The sequence below is a fragment of the Pelobates fuscus genome, chromosome 2, assembly GCF_036172605.1.
Source record: "Pelobates fuscus isolate aPelFus1 chromosome 2, aPelFus1.pri, whole genome shotgun sequence".
NCBI lineage: Eukaryota > Metazoa > Chordata > Amphibia > Anura > Pelobatidae > Pelobates > Pelobates fuscus.
This window is the reverse complement of record NC_086318.1, coordinates 165,229,388-165,254,362: the sequence shown is the minus strand read 5'-3', so window position 1 is coordinate 165,254,362 and position 24,975 is coordinate 165,229,388. Positions and strand designations below refer to the sequence as shown.

The 24,975-nt window shown below is 43.8% G+C and overlaps 1 protein-coding gene across 2 annotated transcripts in view; it reads left to right on the top strand.

Moving 5' to 3' along the window:
- The window catches only part of LOC134586948 (glutathione S-transferase 3-like), a 153,239-nt gene that overhangs the window by 80,808 nt on the left and 47,456 nt on the right, over positions 1-24,975 (top strand). Inside the window, exon 1 of one of the 2 annotated variants that reach the window (XM_063442917.1) lies at positions 24,090-24,177. The exons of the other annotated variant lie outside the window; for it this stretch is intronic. The gene's annotated coding sequence lies outside the window, so the exon portion shown is untranslated. Of the gene's footprint in view, positions 1-24,089; positions 24,178-24,975 lie in introns of those variants that run through there. 2 annotated transcript variants of the gene reach the window in all.

Sequence of the window (24,975 nt, the reverse complement as noted above, 5' to 3'; positions counted from 1 at the left end):
ACATATGTTTTTTTCTCATCCAAGACCTGTTTTGACCCTTTGCAGACCTTGTATTCAGTCGGTCCGGGTGCCATTTTTTTGGTTTCCATATCCATTGTTATGGGACACCATTTTATTGGAGCTGCGCCTGTTTTTTAGAGGCTTGCCTCCGCCACTGGGAACTCCTTTTGTGGTCCTAGCTAGTTAGTGAGCTTCTCCTAGTCTCTATTTCATGATGAATTTTGGTGCTATTCTATTTAGGTTGACAGTGTTTCCGTGCCGATCATGTGACACGGCTCGCGGTGCCATTTTTGGATTTCTCATTTCTCCTCTCCCCTTCTTACTACATTAATTTTCCTGACCCATACAGACTGACATGCACAAACACAAATTCTTCACATATACACATTGTGATGGCCCATTGACCCACTTACCTTTCTTCATATTTGACTGCTTTTCATGTGTCCCTGGTCGCTCCTTCACGCTGTCTCAGCCCCGCCCCTGCTATGCTCCCGCCTACTTGTCCACATGTACAGGGCAAGGGGCGGGAGCGAGAAATTGAAGCGCCATCGCACTGTTTCGGTAATGGGAGTCTTTGTGGATGGAGTGGCTAAGCAGGCAGACATGGATGGCGCTAGACCAGTGTTACACCGGGCGCTAGTTAGCATCCATGTTAGTGTTCCCTAGCGCCCGGTAACATGGCCGGCGGCATGATTTGTATAATTATTAAAACATAGAGGCTAAACGAGCAGAGCAGTAAAGCTACTGCCGGTGCACCCCTTTAAACAGCGCCCTAGGGGGCCGCCTAGTTGGCCTATAGGAAGCGCCGGCCCTGACAGTAAGTAATTAGTCTGTGCAGTATTTCGTCTTCTGACCTACCAATGCAGTCATGGTAATCAACAAAAGAGGAAAATATAAGGTCCAGAAACTCATCAATTAAAGCAACTCTGTCACCATAAATGAAACTTCCATCTAACCTGCTACTACATAGCTCTCTGTGTCCGAATCTCTTTATTTATTTATTTTTTTCCTCTGGGCGCTTTAGTTTTCATAAAAAAACAAAAAGAAAGGTAATGGCTACTGTTCCGTATGTTTAGCAGTCAAGATGACAAAACTTGACAATGGGTGGAGCTTAAAGCAAGATTTTTTTTTCAGTTGCCAATCACATTTACCCACAATCCATCAGTAAAATCAGTCCTACAGAAGGGCAAACAGCAGTCATCAGGGGCAGATGAGCACCCAGATATTGAAGTCTGGCACAAGTAACAAAAGAAAGTAAATAAAATATAGTTTCAAAGAAGGGTGTATAAATCATTAAGTTACAGGAGGCATAAGGAAAGGAAAAAACAAAGGGTGGTAAAATAAAAAGACATGCTGTTGTGGCATTGCTGATATGGGAATGTTAATTCATGCACAGCAAAAAAAAAGAATAAAAAAAAAAAAAGACAGGGCTGCTGTAAGTGTGAAAATCTGTGATAAAGGATCCACAAAGTACCACACTGGAATAAAACATGTTAGAACCTCCTTTTAGAACAATATCTGTTCTGTTCACCATTTTTTTTTTCTACAACAGAGAATTAATTTGATGTGGTGTGTTATGTAGGAAAGAAAATGACCAGCATTGACAGTGTAAAATAGTTTGTGTCCAACAAAACAGCAGTTTTAAATCTTGAAATGTTGTCACAAACATGCATGAAAATACGTAAAACTATTATTTTAATGTAGATAAACATTTCAGAGTCTAATCATCTTATCATATACAAAATGTTTTAAATAACAAAGTACCAATAGTACCATTAATACAATTCTCATGATCATTATACCAGGTGATTCACTAAAAGTGAAATTTCTTTCAAATTGTTTTGTCTAATACCGTTATCAGCTATTTGCTGAGCAGTGAATTATTGTTAGGTATTGACCATGAACTGCAGATTTAATTACGAAACCATATTCAAGTTTGTTGTCTGCTTGGCAAGTATGACCTGAGTGTACAAAATTAAATATTCAACCTCAGCTTAAAGGGACACTATAGTCACTAGAACAACTACGGCTTAATGTATTTGTTCTGGTGAGTATAATCATTGCCTTCAGGCATTTTTATGCAAACACTGCCTTTTCTCTGCATGGGGACGCTGAATTTTCCTCATAGAGATGCATTGATTCAATGCATCTCTATGCGGAGGTGCTGATTTGCCAAAACGGCGTTTGGCTGTTCCCCCTTGCCGATGTTAGCCAATCCAATGCTTTCCCCAGGGGAAAGCATTGGATTGGCTAAAAATCTGCAATTCTGATTATGTCACCGAGAGGGCGGGGCCAGCGCCGGCGGATATGTGGAGAGCTGGAAATTAGGTGAGTTTTAACCCATTCTGAGGGGGATTAAGGGGGGAGGGGGCAAGCCACCTAAATGGTGGATTTTCACTATAGGTTCAGGAATACATGTTTGTGTTCCTGACCCTACTGTGTTCCTTTAATGTCTACAGCAAGCATGTCAAACTCAAAGGCTAACTGGGGCCAAATAAACAAGGCTTACGTTTATGTGGGCCGCAAAAAAAAAAAAAAAAGTTTGACCTAGAACAACAAAAACTAAAATGACTTGTATCATTCTCATGCAAACAATATATAATCCTGGGTAAATATGTATAACTCACTCAAAAGCTTCACTTCAAGTAGTAATGTCTGAAGTGTCCGTTCCGCTCGCTCCCTCAGTCCCTCTGCAAACTGCAGTCTCAGCCAGCAAGACTGGCCTAAGGCATTGTGCTGCCTGGATCCAGATATGAAATGCTGTCCCCCCTCCCCCAAAATAAATAAATAAATAAAAAACATATATGCTTCTGAAATGGTAGTGTATCTTTGTGGGTGCTGGGGATGAAGTGTGTGTGCTGGGAGTGAAGTGTGTGTGCCTGTGTGTACTGGGGATGTAGTGTGTCTATGTGTGTGCTAGGGATGTAGTATGTGTTTGTGTGTGTGCTGGGGATGTAATACATGTCTGTGTGTGCTGGGGATGTAGCGTGTGTCTGTGTGTATGCTGGGGTTGTAGCTTGTGTCTGTGTGTGCACTGCAGCCAATACACTTACCTATACACTGTGTCGGTGTATATGCATGCGTCTCAGTGTTTGTATCTGTGTGTCTGTATCTGTATGTGTGTCAGTGATTGTATTTGTTTGTCTATGTATCTGCATGTGTGGTAGTGTTTGTGTGTCTATATATCTGCACGTGTATCAGTGTGTCTGTGCAACTGTATGTGTGTCAGTATATATATCAAAAACTGAAACACATGCAGATACTGACACACATACAGATGTACAGACACACTGATACGCCTGCAGATACACAGACGTACACACAGACACATACAGATACACACACCGCCACACATGTAGATACACAGATATACAGATACACACACAGATACACATTACACACATACAGTCCTGAGGAAAGCCTGAGTATATCGGGCTGAAACGTTGACCGTTTTATTTTGGATCGAATAAAGGTTATATTTTAAAGAAGTCCTTGGAGTGCTTCCCATCTTCACTTTGCTTTACACACATACAGTATACACAAACTACGCACTACACAAATACAGACACACACACAATACACACACTACAAATACACAAACTACACACAGATAGACACACTATATACAAACACACACATACAAACACAGATACACACACTACACACATACAAACACACAGATTCCCACACTACATACAGATACACACACACATTCACTGACACTCACTCACACACTCAATGACAGACATTAAATTATTATTTTAATTTGCCCACCCAGCCTCCCTACCTGGAGAGCTGGAGTGGATCTGTCCCTGGGGTCCAGTGGGGTTGCAGTGAGGCAGGCGGCTGTAAGTCCATTAGAGGTGGCGAGGGTTATGGGTAGTGGGAGTTGGCACCCAGACCATTCCAATGGGCAGAAGTAGTCTGGGTGCCTGGAGTGTCCCTTTAAACATTCCATTATTCACTTTTCTTTTTTTTCATTCCAAAGGTTTTTTATTAAGCGTGCATGGACAGTTTACAAGCAAGTTTAAGTCATAGTTTTTACATACAGCAGTAAAGGTAAATATGTGTATCAAGAGTAATCTGTAGCTTTACAATGACACGGAATAGCACATTATTTGATAACATAACAGAAAATAATATGAGGCTACAGCACATTTAACCTGAGTATGTCTCCGTGTATGTCAGTCTCAATACGTTATTTTAATTTAGGTCCGAATATCACAGCAGTGTCAAATCGTGGCATTGGTTTAATAGCCAGTTATGTCAGGCAGTTCTGGTGTTGGTGGAGGTAAAAGTGAGAGGTTCCGTTGCATTCTGTTACATGTAGTTAGGGATTAATTATGTTTTGTTTGCTGGGTGCTGTTGGCTCATAATAGTAAGACGGTACATTTAGGCATTGTAACAGAGCCTATTACATCTTAAGGTGCCTATCTAGAATATCCAGCCTACTCGGTCTATGTCAACGTCCTCGATTTGTTAGCCTAAGTCAGTAGAAACCTCTGTTTAATTTTAAAGTGTTAGATAAGTTGTAGTAGTCACTAACAAAGTTGTTCCCTCCTTCCAAAAGGGGGAGACATAAAAAGGGAAAGGGCCTACATGAAGTCCCCATTTAATCACCAGTGGGAGTGTCTCCCAGCGGTTTAAAAGGGCCTTGTGCCGTGCACGCGCGGCCGGGAAAAGTAATACACCCTGAAGTAAAGTAGTAAAAGGAAAAAAGTAAGGTGATGCATTACAGATATGGAACAGGTCTCCCCCCTCCCCCCCCCCCCCCCCTTCCCCATTCAGGCATGGCCGTCCATGACAGTCAGGTGTAAACAAACAGTGTATCTTTACGTACAATGTGTGTCTCAGCTCGTATCCTTGTGCTGTGTTTAAGCGATAGGCCATATATAACAACTGTAGCGTTAACAGAGTATTCATTTTTATAACAAGGTTACATAGAGTGGTTAAACTAGTCAACTGACGAATGCTTGCGCAGCCGAGCATAACAAGCTCAAATAGTAGGAGAAATTAAGAGCAGTTAAACTAAGGTAAGAAAGTTATAGAGTCTTCCCCCCGCTCATCCCATTCAGATACGGCAGTCGCTGGTATACAGAAGGTGGCAAACAATGGCAGGCTGTCAGCAGCCCAGCAGCCTCCACCCCCAGAGGCACCAAGACCCTCTTCCAGGCCCCCCTTCAGTCCTAGCCCTCCGGCAGAGTATCCTATGGTGAAGTGGGCACTCGGAAAATGAGACAGTCCGCTGGGCCCCCCCACCTAAGGTCCATGGCCCATCTATCTCCTGCACCTCCCCTGCACCTTCAGAGGCTCAGTGAGGCATCACTCCCTCCAATGTCTCTCCCAGTTCTGGCCACATACGTGGATCCGCCGTGTTTCACTTACGGTCACCGGTACTCCATTGCTTCACACAGACTGGCTCCACCGGGCTCACGGCTTTGGGGACAAGTCCTCCCAGGTCCCCCACAAACCCGGTGGTCGAGGGTAGCATGCCTCCAGTGGGTAGACTTTCCGGGTGGCTCCTTTCCGGGGCATCGTTTCCCCGGGGCCCGAGGCCGCCGCGCCGCAATCCTACATGTGAGTGCGATCCTGCATACCGCCACATCCAGGTTGAGTGCGCATGTTATAGATATGGTAGGGAGAGTGCCATCTTTGGCTGTGAGTTAGGCTGCGGTCAGGTTCCTGGTCAGCTACGACCGTTTGGCTTTTGTGCACCCCCTCGTCCGGGAAGAGGGGGAGGGGGGGAGCGGGGCCGGGCCCCTGTCCGTCGGCAGTTACTTGCCCTGCAGGGCCATGGGCATGCTTAAAAGTGGGCCGGCCTTTTCCTCCTCTGTTGCGTGTAGCTTGTCGTCGTCGTGAAGCGTGGAGGTAGGCCTGAGGTGCTGGCGGGTCCGATCCTCCGGTATTGCAGCTCCCGGGCCGGGATCCCCCGGCCACTGATGTGTTCCCACAGATGAGTGTAGCGGTATTTGGTTGTTAGTAGGGCTCTTTTGGCCCTATATCTTCGTTTTTACTGAGTGGGGACTGAAGCTGAGGAAGATGGCTGCTGTTCAGCTCGGCGGCCCGGCCCCGCCCCCCCATTATTCACTTTTATCTTCAAAGTACATTCTATTCAACTAAACCACTTTAATCCTGAATCTATGAGCATGATATGTGCATTTATTACATGTATGTGTGCAGTGGTGTATTTTGGATTTGTGCTGCCCTAGGCACGACTAAATTCGTGCACCCCCAAAATCTAAATTTGACCCCCCAATTCGTGTCAAGGCCACTTTTTCGACTGACAGACACATGCCCTCATTGATACATGCACTGATATACACTCAGTGACAGATACACATTCATTGGCACACACATACAGTCATAAGCACATACTGTTTAACCAACACACACTTTCACTGACAGACACACACTGACACACCCACTCACTGACATGCATACACTCTCAGATACACATAAAATAACATACACATACTGACAAACACTCACAGGCACACCCATTCTCACTGAAAGACACACACACTTTCACTCACTCACAGACACACACTGACCGCTACACTCACTCACAGTAAGGTGGACAGCCCCAGAACACAAGGCAAGCAAGGCATTTGTCTGGTAGCTTGGGGTGGCATTTTTTGGCGCCCCCCCTGAAAGTGCCGCCCTAGGCAAATGCCTTGTTTGCCTTGTGGTAAATACATCCCTGTATGTGTGTGGATTTACAGTGTTGCCTAGAAAAATATTAAGAACATGGAGGTCATTAAACTTAATTGTAACACATTTATAAATGAAAATGTAAAGTAGGTTCCTCAGTAAATGGACACATCATCCATTTCAGTTAGTTCTAGGGCATTTCATTAGCTCAAAAGAGTCTGGTATGTTGCAAAACACAGAAAAAACAGTGGGCGGCGCACAAGTGCTTTTACTTACGCCAGTTCTTACAGGCTCTAATAAATGTGAGTGGAATGTGAATATATCTTCTTATATATACATTGAACTGGTTGTTCCTTGACTACACTACTCTATGTCAAGTTTATTTATTCCTTACAGCCATTTGTGGAGAACAAACCTGAATAGATATTAGTTTCGTCACCTGTTATTCTGCACTTGCACTTATTGATTGCATGTGGAGTGCGCCACCCACTGTTTTTTTCTGTGTTTTGAATTCTGTATTTGGGGAATTGGGTGATTAATTCCCATCCAGGGATTGGCGGCACCTTCTTAGCACCATTGCAATTGCACATTTTCAGTTTTTTGTATAATCTAGTATCTTGAACCTTCTTTATTTATATCATGCTACAGTAGAGGCTATTTTGTTTGTTAGTACATTGTAGTGTATTAGCAGTGTCCAGAGTACTGACAGGAGAAGAAACAAGAGAAGAAGTAAAACTGCAGTGCGGAAAGTACCCATTACACAATTTGGTAAGTCTCCAGTTAATGTGTAATGGACTACTCTGTCCTGTGTTATGTTAACTGAAGAAAGCCTGCTGTTTTGTACTAATATCTGTACTGCACACTATTCTGGATAAAGGCCAACTGAGTTTTCCCTCTATGTTGGCACATATAGCCCGACAGCTGGCCTGGGTGTTCTCGAGCACAGACTGGCATGCTCCAGTTGATTGACATGGACCTAAAGCAATGGATCTGGAGCTCCCTGGAGCAAACATAACAATGTAGTATTAAAGGGACACTCCACTGCACAAATACAAAATAGATAAAAATCCACGTTAATTTATAAAAGTTTCAATTTCTATTTGAAATTTGCATATTTAGCAAAATGGAAAAAAAGGACACACTCTTCACACAAAGATTTTCAGCAAGCTTTAGTGCTTTAGGGGTCTGCATTGCCCCTTTAATGAATAGCACCACTTATACAATGTTGAATAGCCCAAGGCATAGAAGGAAAACACAAATGGCCATCAACCTTACCTGAACACTCAAACTTGGACTCAAATCGATGTACACGCAAGTGCCTATGTGTCGCCGACTGAACTCTGCCCATGCATCTAAAGTCAGATGCAGCTATGTTGTAGTTGAAATCGCACAGTAAATTTGTAGCAAAGCGATACAAAGTTGCCGTCTGTGCTCCCTACTGTAAATGTCTGTGTACCGAAACCTCTGCAATACTCTGATCCCTCCAATCCCCTGAAAACAGAACGGCCTTTAACTGTTCTACTGCCTGCTGATGTAAGTTTCTGCAGCTAATTCTGCTTTCGGAGCGACGGCCAGCCCTGAGGAGGCATTGGAGCCCTTCCGTGGGAGGAGCAGGGGCTGTTGGCTCAGCGGCAGGAGGACCGGAGAGTACAGGTGAGCGGGCGGCACCGTCTGTTCGATGCAGTGCTGGCCAGGTAAGGATGGTGGCCCGGAGGATTCTCCTATTCTCGGGTGTGGCCTTTTGTAGGATCTGTAATTAGTCCGAAGCAGGTGAGGACTGAGTTGACTAGTGGCTAGGGAGGCCACTAGTGGAGGAGAGCTGTAACTTCTTTAAAGGAACCTGAATAAATGAAGATCCTGACAGCAGGGGTAGGAGGAGTTGGCACAGCGCATCTAGGTCGCCTGGTAGGAATTCGCGGGGGTGGAGGCTTACCCCTTACGGCCATGCGGGTCAGGCAGACGGGCGCAGCGTGGACAGGGATCACAGGCAGGGGCGTAGGGAGGAAGGGCGGGTGGGAGTTCATGTGAACAGACAACCCAGGTTGTCTTCTCCCTGCAGGTCGAGGAGTTCTTTGTTTACGGTTCTGAAGCAGGACCAGGCAGCTGGGAGCCGGCGGGACATGGATAGTCCTGAACCTCAAGAGGTGGAGGGACGGACGGTGGCCCCACGGTCTTCCTCGGCCGTGGGTTCTGGCGGTGAGTCTCAGGGAATCTGTTGGACTGCTTGAAATCATTTATAGATTCATGATCACCTGGAGGGGTTCTGGCGACAGACCGGGTGTGGGACCCTCGGGGGGGGGGGAGTGGGTAAGGCTGGGGCCCAGTTTGACAGTGGTTCCCATCCCAGTGTTGGGTCCGTCGGGAGTGGCTAGAAAGCAGGCAGAGTTGTACGGTGATATTCCGGACTCGCGACAAAACGTCCATGTGTCTTTCGCAGGGCCGCTGGGGTGTCATTTGGAAACGGAGGTCAAGGAGAAAATTTTGAAGGGGGAATATCTTTTCGCTCCTTGCTTTGGAAGAATTTATTGATCTGAAGGAGGAGGATAAAAAAGATGCCAAGAAGGAGGAGGAGGAAAAGCGTTTGGGAATTGGCTCTGGGCATTTTGTATTTTAGCTAGTGTTTTCGGGGAGAAGTTCCCCTATCGTTGCTCACAATTATTTTGCTACCTGGATGGGATAGGGGAGGTTTATCGGACTTACGGGGGTTAGCGTGGTGGAAGTATGATGAACAATTCCGCCAAAGGTTGTCGGCGAATCCTAGTATGTGGTGGGACCATATGGACCTACTGTTCTGGATGAAGCTGAAGATGGCGCAGAAGGCTGCGCCCTTTCCAGGTGGGGCCTGCGCGGGATCGGGTGCCTCCGCGTCGGTCGGACATTAGAGGGGGTTTTGTTGGCTCTTCAATGAGGGCCAATGTAAATGGGGGGCGTCGTGTAGGTTTAGACACAAATGTTCCGGTTGCAGTGGCACGCATAGAGTCAACAGATGCTTCATGAGAGGAAAAACTTCCTTCACCGGGGGAGCTGCTGGTGTATCAGCCCCCTCGACTTCCGCTGGGGGCAACCCCAGTGAGGGTCGTCGAGATGTTGCCTTGGCTAAGGTGGTACTCTATGCAAGGGGACGCAAAGGTTTTGTTTGACAGGTTTTCAAAGGGTTTTGTTACTCCGTTTAAGAATAAAATGCCGGGGTGTTTGTGTAAGAACCTTAAGTCGGTCAGGGAGCACCCGGGGGTGTGTCGGGAAAAATTGGTTAAGGAGATTCAACTGGTTCGGAAGGCAGGGAACTGGGTGCTGATGGCAAAAGCGGATGTGGAGGCGGCATTCCGGCTGCTTCCCATTCACCCGGACTGTCATCATCTTTTGAGCTGTTTTCACGAGGGGCATTATTTTGTGGATTTATGCTTGCCAATTGGCTGTTCAATTTCTTGTTTATACTATGATAAGTTTAGCACCTTCTTGAAGTGAGTAGTGCGGGCGGAAACTGGTGGGGGTTCCGTAGTGCATTACCTTGATGATTTTTTTTTTTTTTTTGTAAATATGATTTTTATTAATGTATTTGCAATGTATTTTTCAACAAGAAAAGAAAAAAGGGGGGGGGGGGACTCGCAGGTCCCTTGAAACAACAACATAAAGTATTTGCATTTGGGCTCGTAGGCCCTAATGAACGATGCGGATTCGCAGGTCCCAAGCATGTCAAACAGCTAATAGTGAGTGCCTTTGTCTCCTGTGTTGCTTTTTTTTTTTTTTCATTGATAATTTGTTACAGTTTTCGTAACATAACATGTGAATAGGTTGGTGGAAACTCGCAGGTTTTCGACCTGCTTTACATTATTAGTTCTTGTGAAGTGCCTAGATTCTCGAGAGAAAGGCATGAAATGAGATACGAAGGTCCCTAGGTATCCCCGTCAGGTGACCCATAACTTGAAAACGTAAGCAATCATAAGAAAACTAGTATCGAGTGGACAGGAAAACATTGTGTTTCGATACAGTAGTGTCAGTTTGTTGTGTAATATGTCGGGCTAGTGGGATTGCGGCCGTCAGGCGGTCCCCAATCCTGTCTGCAGTCGCTTGCCGGAGTTCAGGTGGTGAATATAGTAGCATGCGGGCGCCCTAAGCCATCATATTGTGGTGCATGCGTGTGTCCGTGTGGTTGGGGCAAGGCCGTGTCCCTTCGTTTGTGGGGTGTATTGACTTAGCTTCCCTGTGTGTTTATTGTGTAACATGTGGGAGTAAAGTTCTGCTTTGACCCGGGTAGTTGCTTTGAGGTGGCGTGGTATGCGTGGTGAAGGTACTAGAGTCAGGGTAAGTATAACTTCTCGTGTGTGTGCCCCCTTGTCTAGGCGGTTGGCTCACTGTGTCCCGGTCGTTGGGGTCTTTTTAACCTAAGGGTATGGCACGTGCGCTGTGTTATCGCCCATGAACGTCTGTGTGTTTTAGTATGTTCTAGAGGTGGCTTGTGTGTATATTCGCGTCGATCGTTTCCCTTAGTCCTCCCCATGTGGTCGGGTCCTGAATGCCCGTTAGTGGGCTTGGTTCCCAGTGTCTGGTCGGTCATGTGGTGGTTTTCCTTGTGGATGTCCTGTCTTCTGGCCCCTATCTCCCCCCCGCCCCCTCCCCGCCGGCGCAGCGGCTCGGGCCTCCGCTCTCCCGTCTCTTGGCAACATGCCTCACCCACGGCCCCCATCGTTCCACATATTTTTCGCTTTGTCCCATGAGGATGCCCTCATCTTTTCTGCGCAGCGGATTTCCTCAACCCTGTCGTACCATTGGGTTAACGTTGGTGGCTGTGTCTGTTTCCACATCGTGGGTATGAGCGCTTTGGCTGCATCCAGCATATGTCGCAGTATGGATTTTTTGTATTGTGAGATTGGTTGTGGTGACGAGTGTAGTAAGTATTGTTCCATGTTGAGGGGGAATGGTTCTCGGAGGATCTCAGTGATTTTTGTGCTGATCTGAGACCAGAACGGCTGTATGACTGAGCAGTTCCACCATATGTGGCTGAGGGTACCTTCCTCCTCTGCACACCTCCAGCATATGGATGAGACATTGGGAAATATCCTATGGAGACGTGTTGGAGTTTTGTACCATTGTGATAAGAGTTTGTAATTGACTTCTTGATATCGGGTGCTGACCGAAGATTTATGGTGTAAGATGAGTATTTTTTCCCACTGGGTGGGGGTAAATTCCTGATTTGTGATACTTTCCCATTGCGTCTTGAATGTGACTATTTCTGTGCGGTCACCTGTGAGGACGTATTGGTAAAGGTATGAGATCTCTCAAATGGCGTTGGGGCCTATGTAAGGCTGTTCTATCTCTGAATGAATGGTAGAAATGTTTTAGTTGAGAATAGCGGAAGACTTCCTGTAGGGTCGGGGTTTGTGTATTGATGAGTTCTGAGAGCGTTTTCAGGGTGGCGTTGCCTAGGACATTGTGGAATGGTACGTATTCCTGCTCTTGTTCTCCCAGGATTCCCCATGCCCCGGCATTGATGCCCCCTCCCCTTGATGATTTTTTATGCGTTGCCCCTGCTAGTTCTGACTGGTGCGGCCAGACGTTGAGAGTTTTACAGTGGGTGGCTCGATCGTTCAGGGTTCCTTTGGCGGTGGATAAGGCAGTAGGCCCTACCGATTGCCATCGTTTTCTGGGGCTGGAAATTGACTCTGTGAATGGGGAATGCAAGTTGCCTATGGACAAGGGTGCAAGGAAGGTGACTTTGCAGTGATTGCAGTCCCTGCTGTGCAGCCTCAATTTTGCATGTAGGGTTTTTCATTAGCCCGGGTGACGGGCGGGGTGCGGTTCCCAACTCACTATGTTAGAGTGACTGGGGCTATGAAGGCAGATTTGGAAGTATGGGAACGGTTCTTGTGGGATTTCAATGGCTGGGTCTTCTTTTGGGATCCGGCTGCGTCATCGGAGGGCATTGGGTTGTTCATGGATGCACCTGGGAGCATCTGGTTTGGGGCTTATATGGTTGGCCGATGGTGCACGGAGCCATGGCCCGAGGCGTTGAAGTTTAGCTCCCAGATCAGGAACTTGACGTTTCTCAAGTTTTTTCCAGTGCTGGTGGCAGTGGCATTGTGGGGGGAGGATTTCGCGAATAAGAAAGTGGTCTTTTACTCTGATAATATGGCAGTGGTTCAGACGATTAATGGTTTGTCGGCATCCTCGACAGCGGTGGCGTGGTTACTTCTGCGTTCGGTTCTATTATGTATGTCATTTACATTTTTTTCAGGTCACGGCATGTGCCTGGGTTTCTGAACGTGATGACTGATTCTTTATCTCATTTGCAGTGGTAACATTTTCAGGAAGTGGCTCCGGATGCGCAGGACGTGGGACAGGCTTGTCCGGAGGAGATGTGGCAACTCGGGACATCTTGCTTGGGGGATTCATAAGAAGTTCTTTGGCACCGTGCACATGGGCTTCCTACGTAAAGGTTTGGAACGAGTGGGATGGGATAGTGGAGCAGGCAGGGGTAGCGCAGTCTCCTGCGGGTCGACTGGATGCTCTTTTGTGGATCTTATGTCGCTTGTTTGCACGACTAGCGTCACTGTCAGTGATAGACCGGTATATGTCGGCCTCTGTGTTTTTGTTTAAATTGAACGGTTGGGAGGATGTCACCAAGTAGTTTGGCCGGCATTATGGGGTTTCCGTACAGGGAGGAAGTCGGTAGACACGAGAAAGACGGTTTCCTTTGCTATTTTACAGAAGTTGGTAGGGGTACTGCCGACGGTATGTTTCTCTCTGTATGAGGCGGTGTTATTTTCAGTGGCCTTCATTTGGGCGTTTTTGGGACTTTTAGGATTGGGGAATTGGTGAGTGCTAATCGGGCGGGAATAAGTGGGATTCAGTGCGAGAACATTGTAGTCGGATAAGGTGGAGATCCAATTGGGTTGCTCCAAGACGGATGTTTTTGAGAGGGGTTGTTCAGTTGTACTGTTTTCTTTGCCGGGGTCGGAGGTCTGCCCAGTTTTTTGTGCGGCCAGCTTTCTGGGAATCCGCCCTGGGGTTTGATTCATGCTGATTGTTCGGCATTGTCAGTTTTTTCGGATTTTCCGTTTGAGTTTGGACCCGATGCAGTTCGGTACCCACTCCTTTTGGATAGGGGCGGCGACTGAGGCAATACGCCTTGGTCTGGTGGAGGAGCTGATTAAACGAATCGGGAGGTGGGAGTCTATTCGGTTCCGTTCGTAGCTGAGGTCAGACAGGCTGGTGTAATATGGGTTGGTTGGGGATGGTTAGAGTTGTTTCTGCTGTGTCACTATCTCGTTTATTTTTAGGTTATATTGGTTATATTGGTATGGGGTGATTGCCAGGGGTATTTATGTATGAAGTGAGATTGGTTTTAAATATCATTACTATTTGGGCAATGACCCTAATTTGTTACATTTTATGATAATTAAATAAAGCTGTGGACTATATATATTTCCAACATAAAAGCTGGTGTCCAAGTCTTATTAAAGGGAGTTTAGAGTTGGGTATTGCACATGCCAAATAACGACTGTGCGCATGCCATGAACTTTATTTCAACTCCACCTGTAGATTTTTTTTTGTTGTAAATTTCGTTTTTATTAAGATTTTGTTTTTATAGTGTATCAGCATTTTTGTAAGTTCCAATTACATCATTGTAGGAGGAAGGGATATGCAGTATAACTGAAAATACAAGGTTAAGAACAATGAGATGTGAATAGGTATACATTAATTTTTGGCTTACAGTGGACTCGCAGGTCCATGGTTAGGTGTATAGCTTTTTGGCGCGCAGGCCTCAATTGCAAGATATGGTTCATTCACTTTTTGGGAGCCGCCCCCAAATGCCCCTGTGTTTCCCCTGTCATGGGGGGCCCAAAAGGTGGCCTAATGGCCACCTGAAGGACCCCCCCGGCCGGCTCTTGTCTTGCTGTCAGACGCGGCGAGGGAGCTGTGTTCTCTCTGCTCCCTCTCGCCGCGCGCCGTTTGCTGATGCTGAGAGCTGGAATATTACGTCATTTCCGGCTCCCGGCATCAGTAGACAGCCCGCGCGGCAAGAGGGAGCAGAGAGAACACAGCTCCCTCGCCGCGTCTGACAGCAAGACAAGAGCCGGCCGCACTGAAGCCCCACTGGACCCCAGGGACAGGTCCACGCCAGCTCTCCAGGTAGGGAGGCTGGGTGGACATTTTTAATTTTTAAAAAAATATGCAATAATTCTTGTGTATATGTGTGTGTCTGGGAGTGTATGTATGTGTGTGTGTATGTGTCTGGGAGTGTGTGTGTCTGGGAGTGTGTGTGTATGTGTCTGGGAGTGTGTGTGTCTGGGAGTGTGTGTGTGTGTGTCTGGGAGTGTATGTATGTGTGTGTATGTGTCTGGGAGTGTGTGTGTGTGTCTGTGAGTGTATGTGTATGTGTGTATGTGTCTGGGAGTGTGTGTGTCTGTGAGTGTATGTGTGTGTGTGTGTGTGTATGTGTCTGGGAGTGTGTGTGTGTGTATGTGTGTGTCTGGGAGTGTGTGTGTGTGTGTATGTGTGTGTCTGGGAGTGAGTGTGTGTCTGTGAGTGTATGTGTGTGTGTGTATGTGTCTGTGAGTGAGTGTGTCTGTGAGTGAATGTATGTGCACGGTTTTATGAAGCACAGGTCATGTCAAACTAACTTGATTGCGTTCTACGAAGAAGTAAGTAGAAGTATAGATCAGGGTGTTGCAGTGGATGTGATCTATTTGGATTTTGCCAAGGCATTTGATACAGTTCCACACAAAAGATTAGTGTTCAAACTCAAGGAACATATCAGCTATGAAGAAAGGTTAACACATTTAAACCTATTTAGTTTAGAAAAACGTCGCCTGAGAGGGGATATGATAACATTATACAAATATATTCGGGGCCAATACAAACCATTGTGTGGAAATCTATTCACAAACCGGACTTTACATAGGACACGAGGCCATGCGTTTAGACTGGAAGAAAGAAGATTTCGTCTAAGGCAAAGGAAAGGTTTTTTTACTGTAAGAACAATCAGGATGTGGAATTCTCTGCCTGAAGAAGTGGTTTTATCAGAGTCCATACAGATGTTCAAACAGCTACTAGATGCATACTTGCAAAGACAGAATATTCAAGGATATAATCTTTCAATGTAGGGTAATAACTGCTTGATTCAAGGATAAATCTGACTGCCATTCTGGGGTCAAGAAGGATTTTTTTGTCCTAGCTTGTTGCAAAATTGTGCTTCAAACTGGGTTTTTTTTTTTTTTCTTTTCTTTTGGATCAACAGCAAAAAACAGGTGTGAGGAAGGCTGAACTTGATGGACGCAAGTCTCTTTTCAGCTATCTAACTATGTAAATATGTAACTATGTAACTATGTAACTATGTGTATGTGTCTGGGAGTGTGTGTGTGTGTGTATGTGTCTGGGAGTGTGTGTGTCTGTGAGTGTGTGTATGTGCCTGGGAGTGTGTGTGTCTGTAAGTGTATGTATGTGTGTGTGTGTATGTGTCTGGGAGTGCGTGTGTATGTGTCTGGGAGTGTGTGTGTGTGTGTGTGTGTCTGGGAGTGTGTGTGTCTGTGAGTGTGTGTGTGTCTATCTGTGAATTTGTGTGTGTGTGTCTGTGTGTGTGTTTGTGTGTGTCTGTGAGTGTACGTGTGTGTCTGTAAGTGTATGTGTGCACCTGAGTGTGTGTGTACGTGTTTATATATGCATACAAGTTTTGGGGGTTTTTTTGGTGGTGGGGTGGGGGTGGAACTCGAGTGAGTTCCCACACTTTATTCCCCAGGACTTGACCCCTGGTAACGTTTAAGTAAAAAAAAAAAAATACCACCCCCCTTTACCCAGTCTAAATAAAAATTAACCCCTTCCCTGCCAGTTGATCACTGCCTACAGTGATCAACATACAGATCGCAGTATTATACTGTGATCTAATTTTTTTTAACCCCTGAGGATTAACTTTTATTTATTTATTTTATTTATATATTTTATAATTATATATTTTGCTAGCTGGGGTGGGTGGGAGTTATGGGAATTTACTGTTAGTGCTGCTTACTGCTAGTTTGGGGTTTACGGTAAAAGAAAAGTTTAGAAAAAAATGTAAAAGTGTAAAAAAAGTTAAGAAAATGTAAAACATTTAATAAGTAAAAAAAAAAAGTTTAAAAACGGGTTTTACAAAGTAAAAAAAGTTTTCCAAAGTAAAAAAAAGATTTACAAAGTTAAAAAATACATTAAAAAATGCTCATTACCACTACACTTGGTACAAGCTAGCGGAAAAATGATCCCACGCTAAGGTTCAAAATATGCCTTTTGAATTACCCTGGGATGTCTTCTTTAAGAAATGGTATGCCTTTATGGAGTAATTGGATTATATAGCCTTGTAAAATACTCTAAAATGGGACATGGACACAGCGTAAAAATTCAAAGTTTGAAAAAAACTGGAATGGCTGTGTCTCAAATGTGCCCCTTTAATGTCCACATATACCTGGCAAAGGTACATACGGGGATATTGCTGTACTCAGCCGACATAGCTGAGCAACATATTAAGTATTATACAGTCGTAGTACACATAAGGTTTGAAAAATATACTGCGCAAACTCACTTTGTGTGCCAAAAAGGCAGAAAAAATGCGTTTTACCACTACACTTGGTACAAGCTAGCAGAAAAATTATCCCACGCTAAGGTTCAAAATATGCCTTTTGAATTGCCCTGGGATGTCTTCTTTAAGAAATGGTATGCCTTTATAGTGTAGTTGTAATATGTAGCCTGCTCAAGTGCTCCAAAGTGGGACACGGACGCATCAAAACCCTCCATGAAAATTCACACTTAAAAAACTTAACTTGTGATGTCTCTTTTACAGCAGTGTAACTTCACAAAATAGTGTCTAGGTCATACATTGGGCATATTGTTTTACTCAGAAGGCTTAGCTGAGCATAATTTGGGGGGTTTGAACTTAGTGGCACATATGAAATGTACAAAATGCCCAGCAAAAATGTAATCCATATGTAAAAAATGCCCAAAATTATATTTTACCACATACTTTGGCATATATTGGTGAAAAAATGGGGGCATGTTAAAGCACAATATGCACCATATGAGATACCCTGAGGTGTCTACTTTGACAAATGGTAGGCCTTTGTGAGGTTTTTTTGAACAGTCAAACTGCTATAGTACCCCAAATTGAAGCATAGGCCCATTAAATCCGCCTCTCAAAATTCTACTGTAAATGTTGAAACGGACAGGTCTCCTATATGGCACTGTAGCTTCACGAAATAGTGCCAAAGACATACAATGGGGGTACCGTTGTACTCAGCAGAAGTAACTGAACACATAATAAAACTTTGTACAGGAATAGCATACACCAACTTTACAAAATACACATGAGAAATTCTTTGTTATAAGTTAGTGTGCCAAAAACCCCAAAATACTAAATTTTACTCCAATATTTAGCAGAGATTGGCGGTGAAATGGCTACTTAGAAAGTGTCAAAACAACCTTAGGACAATAGCCTGTGATGTCTACTTTATATAAATATATACTTTTGTTTTCTTTTATGGCTATTAAGCTTACAAGACAAACATACCAAATTCTAAAATCGCTCCATATTAAAAGTTTATTTTACTCCTTGTGCTTTGTGACCTGTAACTACCAAAAAAAACTGAAAATCCCAGACACATTATATATTCTGTAAATCAGAACAACTAAATTAATTTATTTTTAATTACTTTCTTTAACCTGCACAAATTAGGCCCACATTATTATTGCAAAAACTGTACAAAAAACACAAAATGTTTCTTTTTTTTGCATTTTTCTGTATTTTTTTTAATAATGAATAAGCATTATATATATATATATATATATATATATATATATATATATATATATATATATATATATATGTTACATCAAATTAAAGCCCTTTCTGTCCTCTAAAAAACAGTATATAATATACGTCGGTGCAATAAACGAGAGAGATGCAAATTGAAGTTGAACGCATACAGCAAGAAAATGCAAAAATTGCTTGTGTCATTAAGCATAAGACAAGCTTCTGAAGCTGTGTCCTTAAGGGGTTAAAGGGGGGGAGGGGGGTTAGAGCCTCCCCAGGTGGTTTGGGCTTACATCCGCATTGTTTGGTGCTTGGCTGTGCCCAACACACCGTGTCCTGAAATGAGAACCCACGAATGGGTGTTTTGTAAAGCAGTTTGTGATTTAATTTAATAATGTACATAGTTATCTTTAATTTAGCAGTGTACTTATGTATGTTGTGGAGGATAGATACCTGCAGCCGGCAGGGACTATGACCCTTGGCATCGTATTGCCCTGAGTCAACTGACTAACAAGATGGAGTGATGCCAGATAGACAGTGAAGCCTTTGGGCAATAGGTAAATAATAGCAAATTAAATAAAAGCTGTACTCTGTATATCATTAGTGTAATTTGTACATGTTAGGAAACCGTTACCTTTGGACCAATGGCCCAATCGTTCAATGTTTGAATGTAAAGTTCTAGATATTAGATTGTATTTCTTCTTCTAAATCTGTCTCACTTTCTTCTCTTATTTTTTTTCTTCATGCTGTGGGGACTGGGTAACGGGAAGAGGGATGTAGCCTCTACAATGGAATCACTGGCAGCTTGATATCTTTCAGTGCATAACAATTTTGAGACAAGGGGCAGGGATGTAAGCAATACCCCCTAAAGATAAGCAGCATGACTCTAAAAAGTCCTTAACTAAACACAGTGGGGCGGAATTCATTCACTAAGTTTTGCCTTCTCTAAAGAGAAATAAAAAAACAAAAAGTGTTTGTGCAGGAGATGCACCTCCCCAAGAAGTAACTCTTAAGGTAACTTTCCACAATGCTTACCTCCATCCTGTCATTCCTCTGTTGCCTCGCAAGATTTTCAAGCGCTGCGCATACCGAAATGCATTTTCATCACTCGTGGCATACTGAGCATGCTTGGCCACCTTCAAATTGCTCCCCCGTCGCATACTGTAGGCAAGAGAAGTCAGCAACTTTACATTAGAAGATGGCAGCGCCAGGAATGAGGATCTGACTCCACAAAGAGGAATGCGATTTGAAGTGAAGGGGGGTGATTTCTTAAGAAACATTATTAAAAGGGGAAATTTAGGGGATAGTCTTGAGGAGGGGAGATAAAAAATAAGTTATATATATTATATAGGTTAGAGAAAAATTGATGAAGCAGTATATAAAGTAGCTGGACAGAAATATAAGGGGTTAACCCATAGAACTAACAAACAGAAGGAAACTAAACTGTCCAGTGACCAAAATTGTGCTTAAAAATTAACTTTTATTAGATTCAAAATTTAAAAAAGCTGGAAAAATACCTAGCTCAGGACAAATACGTATATTAAGTATTGTCTCTGATATACTACTAAATAGAAACAGAAAAGGTAATGTCTAATTCCCTATGTGCTACAATGTTATATGCTGTTAAATAGAATATGAAACAAAGTCTCCATTTTTAGAGACATTAATCATCTAAACAGAGTATCTGATTAGCCAGAGGAAAAAAGAGAGATTAACACTTCTAAATTCCCAATATCTTAGTGTCAGTATATATTATATATATTAATATTAAATTACACTTTTAATAACGGTGTATGCATGTATATATGCACATAATAGTACTTAAAATCATATAAAGATACTCCTTACTTACCGACGGGTTCCGTTTCTATGACTCGGTCGTAGAACGAATTGGTTAGTAAGTGAGGCGTTAAGGTACTCCCTGCTCTGGTGCGTTCTTCTATGTTCAGGGAATCTTCCCCAAAATTTCACGGATTCCCTGCTCTCACGCATTTATCCATGTTCGGGGAACTTTCCCCGAACATAGACATGTGCACCAGAGCATGTCGCACTTACGCCTGTTTCTAAGTGCGAGCAGTTGTAAATCAGGTAGGTCGCTAAATGAGGACCACCTGTATATAAATTTATATATATATATATCCCCTTAAGGACACATGACATGTGTGACATGTCATGATTCCCTTTTATTCCAGAAGTTTGGTCCTTAAGGGGATATACATATATATATGATCTAAATACTTTTACTTTATTAAACTTTTTACTAACTTTTATTAACTTTTTAAACTTTTTTACAGGCTCTAGGGGGACAGCCTGTGAGCTCAGACAGTCCCCCTGCAGACACTGCATAAATCGGCTATTCCGGCCATGTGATCCCTAGGACCAGCTCTGTATTTAGCGCAAGGGTGACAAGGCATTTGCCTTGGGCGGCACTTTCAGGAGGGTGGCAAAAAAAGCCACCCCAATCACCCTGGCAGATGCTTTGCCAGCCTCTTGTCCCGGGGGGCCCAGGAGCTGGCTGGCTGGCAACCTCAGGGCCTCCCCCGAGGCTAGCCTCTACTGATGTAGGAGGCAGTCGGCAAGGGCGCACTGTCCCCTGATCTCTTCCTGCTCAGTTCCCTTGTACGTGTGCGCAGTGATGCCGGAGCCGGAATATGATGTCACTCCGGCCCCACTAAGAGTCACGCAAGGGAGCTGAGCTGGAGAATCAGAGCTCCCTCGCCACTCGCCTCCACCATTCGCCTTTCTGCCCGACCGCCCGCCTGTGCCTGCCGAGCTACAGCTAGCCCCACTGGACCCTAGGTAAGAATCCACTCCAGCACTCGCAAAGGTAGGGAGGTTGGGTGGATTGAAATGCAAACAAAAATTTAAAAAAATTGTGAGTGTGTTAGTGTGTGTTTCTGTAAGGGAGTGTGTGTGACTGTTAGTGAGTGTTAGTGTGTGTTTGTCTGTTAGTGAGAGTGTGTGTCTGTCACAAAGTGTGCATGTCTGTCACTGAGAGTGTATATGTGTTTGTCAGTGAGTGTGTATGTGTGTCTGTCAGTGTGTGTGTATCAGTCACTGAGTGTGTCTGTCAGTGTGTGTATGCGTTTGTTAGTGTGTGTATGCATGTCTGTCCCTGAGTGTGTGGCTATCAGTAAATGTGTATGTCTGCCAATGTGTGTCTGTCAGCTAGTTTATGTGTGTCTGTCAGTGAATGTGTGTATCTGACACTTAGTGTCTATATGTCTGTCAGTGAGTGTTTATGCGTGTTTGTCAGTGTGTATCTGTCAGTGAGTATATGTTGGTCTCAGTGTGTGTGTATCTGACACTGAGTGAGTGTGTATATGCATTTCGGTCTGTGAGTGTGCATATGTGTCTTGTCTGTGAATGTGTATGTTTCAGTGAAAGTGTGTGTTGGTTAAACGGTGTGTGTGGCAATGACTGTGTATCTGTAAGTGAGTGTATAAAAGTGCATACATCAGTGAGGGCGTGTGTCTGTCAGTAAGCAAAATTTGGAAGTGGGGAGGGGTGTCCGAGTTTTGTCATGCCTAGGGCAGCAAAAAAACAGAATACACCACTGGCAAGGACCCCGCGATCACATGACCCGGGAGGGCCGGATCAGACAGAGGGGTTGGCCTGAGCTTCCAGGCAGTCCCCAGGATCCTGATTGCTGGTGGTGGATCGTTGGGGACCCGGTAAGTATTAGGGACAGTGGGGACGTTCTATGCCATCCTGTAGCATTTAGGACCACCCCAATAAGGACGATGTAATGGACCGTTTTGCTCACCAGAGGTTAAAAACCGTTTAGGTGATATTCCCCTTTCCAGATGCACAGGCAGCTACTGTAAGCACCAATCTCCCGAACTGCAAACTACACGAATGCTGGAAATATCTGAACAGGAAAAACCATACGAAAGGTTTACACTCCTGGCAGTCAGCATACAATCCAATTCCCCCAATAACGAGACGACACTTCGTTTTGAGGGTTAAGCAGAATCTGACTGTCCTGGCACATACAGTCTCTTTTATTCCCAATCCACAACCACAGTACAGCCCACAGGGTATTACAGAACAACCAATCAATCCGTACAATACACACAGACACTCCCACACAAAATCCTCCCCTCTGCATGTGATATGATTACTGAACACAATGGGTAATCTCATTATCACAGGCAGAGGAATACAGTTTTTACACAATATTTATAACTTCTAAAATATACATGTCACACACATTTTCATAAGCAGCATACTGCAAATACAAACATGTGTCAAAATCATCCAAATTGGTCCATTGGTTCAAAAGATAGATCAAAGTCCTTTGTGACCAAATGAAGCATGGCTTTACTGCCCAAAACCAGTTCCACAGAGTCTTCTATCCTGGAGATAATTGAGAAGTAATCCAATGATCTCCAAGGACAGAGGCAAAACTCCATTAGCCACATGGCAGACAAAGGACAATAAAAGACATAAAAATACAATAAAATACACAAGGTTACATTTATTACATAAAATACAGACATTCTACCTATCCCCAGATAGCTTAGATCTGAGCGCACATTATTACCAGATGGCGCTCAGATCACATACATACAGTTCAATCGCCATGGAGCCAAAGTCTTTCATACAGTCTTTCAGTATACGGCTGGGCTCCATGGCATAGCTGTCTGGGGTAGCATGGCTTTAACAGTCCACAGAAAGGAACAAACCAGCCTTTCTGCATGGAAAAAGAACAGTGGCCATAGTCTAAAGGCAAGAGGCGGGCAAGCAGCCCCCTCCAAGGACACGTTAGAAGTGGTCTGGGTGTCTATAGTGTCCCTATATAGTAAAGACGTACTGGATACCGCACTCACCAAGTAAACCAGGTGCTCTGGGCAGGCCCCCCTTCCAAATTATACAGAATTAACAACGGTTCAGGCACATCGGGATAACAAAAATAGCAGCTTTATTGGGGCACCCAAAAGTGTTTTTGCCCACTAAAGCTGCTATTTTTGTTATCCCGGGGTGCCTGAATCGTTATTATTCTGCATACAGTGTCCCTATAACACAATATGGTTATATGGTGGAACTGAATCCTCATATTTGTTAGCTGAGATAGGTGATTTTAAGTAGCCTTATTAAAAGTAAAAATTTATTTTTATGTGTGCAGTGCTCCTTAATCTGTATTATATAAAATGTGGTCTCTAGGCCAGCACCATTCCTGCAAGATGCATGATCGGGGCATGCTCCCAATTCCTTTTTTTTCTTTACTAGCAAAGCCCTATCTGTCCTTAGTCATGAAGGGGTAAAATCACTATTTTATTTTTAAGGAAAACAGAGGGACAACTGCATACATAATTATAGTTATAAGCTCTTTAAATGGCTGAAAGGTGTGCAATTGCTCCCCTCAGCCCTCTGTATGAGATGTTAAATGTTTAATTGATTTGCATTGACTGTTAACACTAACCCCTATTTCTAACAAATCTCTCCTCAGTTGTCTGCCTCCTGTCCTAAAACAAGCACTTTATGTTAGGAACTATGGCTTCACAGAAGGCCTTCTATGTATGGGGCACAGTTTACTCCATTTTTATAACACAGTGTTAGCTGTGCAGAGCTTGTGGTAAATCAGCTTTTGTCCAGGAGTGAATATGATCTGTATGGCTGGAGAGACACACCCCCTGTCTGTGCCTCTCACACACAGACCCTCCTGCTGGCAGCACCGTGTACTCAGTATATATACTGGCAGTCCATCTTATCTCTCAAGACGATACTGAAGAACTACAGTCCCTGCTCAAGTAAGTGCCTTGCCATTTTCATTTACACTGGAATGCTTCAAATAGATTGCTTGATATGTGTTTCCTACTAAACATTGAGAGCAAAATCGCTGTCTGCTGAGGTGGTGCTCCAACAATATATATATAGTTATTTACTAAGGTTAGTATTCAAAGTGAATTTCAGATTTAAGGCCAAAGTAGCCAAACTGGGGGACATACTAAAAGGAATGACAGATTGGAATGCCCATAGACAATAATGGAAGTAAAAGGAATGCCCATAGAAAATAATGGAAACAAAATATTTTAATGAGAGACAAAACTATTAGACATATGAAATAAATATTTTGCTGACATACTCTCCAGATTCAGTGTCAATTTTTGAAATTGAGATTAGGTGGGATTATTAATATTTTCTATGGACTGACAAGGGTGAATGACTGAAGAGAATGCCCATAGAGTATAATGGGACGTAAAATATAAACTCATTTGCCGGTAAATCTGTGTTACATAGCAAATTAAGCTTTACCACAGGTGTTCCCCAAGTACAGCAGCAGATTATAAAATTAAAAGTAACTGGGATTATAGCTCTTTTCTATGGAATGACAGGTAATTGACACAATGCCCATACAGTATAATGGGAAGCAATATGTGACTTGGAATCTGGTAATCTGAAACATATCAAGTAAATATTTTGCAGGCATACTCTACGAGTTCAGTGGCAATTTTTGAAATTGAGATTAGGTGGGATTATTAATCTTTTCAGTCCATAGAAAATATTAATAATCCCACCTAATCTCAATTTAAAAAAATGCCACTGAA